Raw genomic sequence first — 4,338 nt, 5'->3', positions numbered from 1 at the left:
GCCATTGTGGTGAAACAATGACCAGGCCCTCCGGCCAGGAATAAAAAATTCCTCCGGTCCTAGCCAAAAGGCCCGGCCCAGGAGGCAGGTGCTAAAAAAAGCGTGTATCTGGTGCAGTGACCGTGGTATCCTTAAATCAATGTGTCCCTCACACACAGTGATCTTCAGATACCCCTGGACTGCCACTCCAGGGGCACATGCACCATAGGCTTTTCGTTCCATATCCGACCCCCCGACCGACCAGTGCAGCCCTCCACCCCTGCCAGCCAACCCAGCGGATTTGCATGGTGCTGCCCCGTCTTATCCCAGGGCATTACCAGCTCCTCCTACCGGATCGCTGACAGACATAGCACTTACACCAGCCAGCCAGAAGGCCAGACTAGAACTCGGCAAAAAGACCAAGACCAAGCGCAGTACCCATCCTCACCAGGAGCACCCTTCCAGATGGCTCAGACTCAACCATGGGCTGGCCCCCAGTATTCTATCGGGCAGCACAGCGTAGTCCCTGCTGAAACCATCCTTCCAGGTGCAATGACGTCATTGGATTGCATCCACCCTCCCCATGTAGGAGGTGCTTCAGCGCTCCGCTGACAACTGATAAGGACAGATACCACACCCAGTCCCAGCCAAAAGGCCGAGAAGCGGCAGGGAAGACAACCACGATCAGCACGGCCTAGAGTGTGCAATAGCCGTGCCTCGCCCTGGGAGAACCACCTTCATGATCATGGTGTCTCCCCTGCCAGGTAAGTACTAAACGAAACAGATTACTGACCTGAAAATGGCAGTTGACTGGCTATTATGCTGCTCCTTTGGCTTACCTAATTTCTGAGTAAAGCCCCGTACACACGGTCGGACTTTTGGCCAACCAACTTCAAAATCTGCAACTTTTCAAATTTGTCCGACCGTGTGTACGCTCCATCGGACCAACTTTTTCTGGTTTCATCCGACAAAAAGTTGGGTCTGCGAACGGACCAACTTTTCGGCAACAAAAGTCCGATGGTGCTTTGTGTGACTGTGTGTACAGCAATCCAACCAACTTTTGGACAAAGTGCAAATACGAATGCTGAAAACCAATGTTAAAAGCAACAAACAATAGCAGAAGTTAACCAAAGGGTGGCGGTAAAGAGCAGAAAAGAGCAAAAAAAAACACGTGATGTTAGGAAACTTTTAGAAAAGTTTGCAGAAAAGTCAGAGCGTGTGTATGCTATGGGTGTGGCAGGACAAATCAATTAGGACAAAAATCCAAGGGAAATTTTGTTGGATGTCCTACCGTGTGTATGAGCCTTAAGGCCTCATTTACACTTGTGGTTGAGCGACAGTAAAAACACGCGTTTGAGCTACAATTTAAAAAAAATATATATATACATTCATACTTGCCTATGTAAATGCAGCATTGATCCATAACTGCATCTGTCCCCAGCTGCCTCAACATCGGGAACTGAGAGATCAAAGACCACCGATTGCTCAGTTCTTGGTCTTCAGAGAGACAGCTCACCCGGAGTATGAGTCCACTCCAAAATTTGGGGGATTTTTATTATTATATATTTTTCCATATTTTGGAGTGGACTCATACTCATTTATGCATTTATATGGCTCCATTTACTATTCAGTTTATTCATTTTTATGTCTTTTACTACTGTACTCTTCCAGTGTACAGATGGTTTTATTTCATGCGATTTTTTTAGCGCTACACTATTTGTTTGTTTGAGTGTTAGCAGCTACACATTTGTTTTGGTTTAGCGCAGTTTTCCCCCACATTTTTCTCACAGTCCTATTGGATGGAGGAGATGCCCGCTGCCAATGCCCACCACCTGCCACCTAGATGGGGTAAGTCAGCGAGTGGGCGGGTGATGGGGGGTTTGATATGCCCCAAAAAAAAACACCAGCCGCCACTGGCTGAGAGGCTGAGCCAGATGCTGGTCAGTCATCTGGGCAGATCCCAACAATATTGTTGGGATCCCTGCAGAGTCTGGGCAAGCTCTGTGACATCAGCCAACAGCAAACTTTAGCCTGCTGTCAGCTGAATTTGGATCACAGGGGTGCAGAACAAAAATTGCACTCCTGTGACCCACAGGATAAGTATAGTCAAGAGAGCTTTGGCCCGACTTCTTCTTCAGCTGCAAAGGCAGCAGATGGAAGTGCACACATGACGTGGCAGTACCACCCACTGAATGCAACCCATTCACCTGAATAGGGCCACGCCGCAGGGCAGTTCTATAGGCTTTTGGCGGTTAAAACAGGTGTTGAGGAGACAACATAAGCACCTCTTTACCACCTGTTAAATGCCCTTTGAAGAGTGATCCACTGCGGGTCACTATTCAGAGGACAAAACAAATATGGAGCCCTCTATTAATTCAAAGTAGTGGAACCGTTGGCATTTTCTTGCAAGGATATAATGGTATAGTGCAGACAACGATTAAAGCTGTCTTTATTCATTAATTCATTAGTTTTTCTATTGCCTTTTCTAATGACACTCTGCATCTACAGCAGAAAGCTGACAATTCAGTAAATGACCCAAATAATTGCACCCTAGAATTCTGGTAGGTGTAATGCACATGATATCCAGCAGGGGTCATTCTCTCATAAGTCTCTGCACAAAGGCATCACATTATAGTAATCCTGGAAGGATCTCAATCCACTGTGCCAAGCATTTCCTCCTATTATACTCCGCTAAAGGCAGCATTATAGGATTTGAATGGAGATAATTACTTTGATAATTACATTTTGATCAACAGGATAAAATCTGTAGGTTTTGTACATTTCATATATATTTGGAATATTACACAAAATTCCTATAAAATAATTTGAATATTATCTGTTTAGAATAAATTTGAATTCTAAGACTGTAATAGTTTAATGCCGTCACATGCTATATACTGTGAGTACACCTGGACAGAGGCTTTAACTAAACCTAAATAAAATGTTTTGACTGGAGTTCCACTTTAATGAAAATCTGTACTAAAACTACATTTAGACGTGCGGCTAAATTGCCATGCCTTTGCAAAGCGATCCACGTTCAGGTCACTTATCAGAGATGTTTGGCAGGTGGTGAAAAGATGATATGATGCATTCTCACAGCCTGATTTAACCCCATAAATACCGGACCAACATACCACGATTGCGGTGAGTTTGAGGCACTTTCCCATTCATTTAAACAGGGTACATTCTGCGGCGGTACTGCACACCAAGCATGACAGGGGCATTCCATTTTTGCTACAAGCTCAAATCGTTGGCACCACAGTCAGGGAACACCCCCATCCGCTGCCCTTGCAGCTTAAAGCGGTATTAAAGTGTGCATTTAAGAAAACAAATCCCCTGCAAGGCAATGGCATAATGTGCTAGTATGCATTGTGTGCTAGCACATTATGAGATGAGTACTAGCACATAATGAGATACTTACCTTAGAACGACTGACGTGTACGCTTGGAATATTTTTATGCCGGCTTTTTTTAATGTTTGTATTTTTTTTAAATGGAATAAATTATCCATCATCTTGGAGGTAATACAGGCATACCCCACTTTTAAGTACACAATGGGACCAGAGCATGTATGTAAAACGAAAATGTACTTAAAGTGAAACCGTACCTTTTTTCACTTCTAGGGAGTAGTGGGGGTGTCAGGGGCTGTAGTGGGGGTGTCAGGAGCTGTAGTTGAGGTCTCAGGGGCTGTAGTGGGGGTGCCGGGGGCACACTGAAACAGGGCGGGTTATGCTCTCTGAGCTTCAGCTCCTTCTACCGCGGCTGCAAAATGTCTGTACAGTACTTGTAAGGCACTTACGGGTATGTCCTTACTCGCGAGTGTATGTAAAGTGAGTGTACTTAAAGCGGGGTATGCCTGTACTCTATCCGAGTTTTTATTTCTTTATTACTGCATCCCCAATTGGAGAAGCATTTGGCCCCTGCAGAGATTAGGAGATCCTGTCTTTCCAACATACAGAGAAAAGTTATCAGAGGCTAAGGAGGGGATCAAACACTGATCCAGTGACATCCTGGGATCATCACAAGACCCTGCAGAGGGTTGTATCTGCATGCGCTGTAGACCTTGCCACTAGCGGAGGTCCATCTTATCTGGTAAGGTTACCCATTTCATTTGACGTCCATCACGGGGAGCAACCTTACCTGCGGTGCTGGTGGATTTACTTCTGTCATCTTCATTATTGCCTTCTTTCAACACAGTTTTTTTCTTCCCTTCCTTAATTACTTTAGAATTGGACCTTTTCACATCTTATTTCCATTGAACTGTATTCAATTTTATACATTTTTTTCAGGGAGCACTCATGTGTTTATGTGTATGATCTTTACTCATTTTTGGTAATTCACACTTGCTGCACTGTTGTCA

General features: G+C 44.7%; 1 non-coding gene across 1 annotated transcript; it reads right to left on the bottom strand.

Annotated features, from left to right (window-relative positions):
- Positions 1-592: 592 nt before the first annotated feature.
- LOC120933897 lies at positions 593-751 on the bottom strand. Its single transcript, XR_005748154.1, has one exon. It is a non-coding gene; the product is annotated as a U1 spliceosomal RNA (small nuclear RNA).
- Between the last annotated feature and the right edge of the window lie 3,587 nt (positions 752-4,338).

This window comes from Rana temporaria, chromosome 3 (genome assembly GCF_905171775.1).
Source record: "Rana temporaria chromosome 3, aRanTem1.1, whole genome shotgun sequence".
Taxonomy (NCBI): Eukaryota; Metazoa; Chordata; class Amphibia; order Anura; family Ranidae; genus Rana; species Rana temporaria.
The sequence above is the reverse complement of the archived record's forward strand: the minus strand, read 5'-3'. Positions and strand labels throughout refer to the sequence as shown.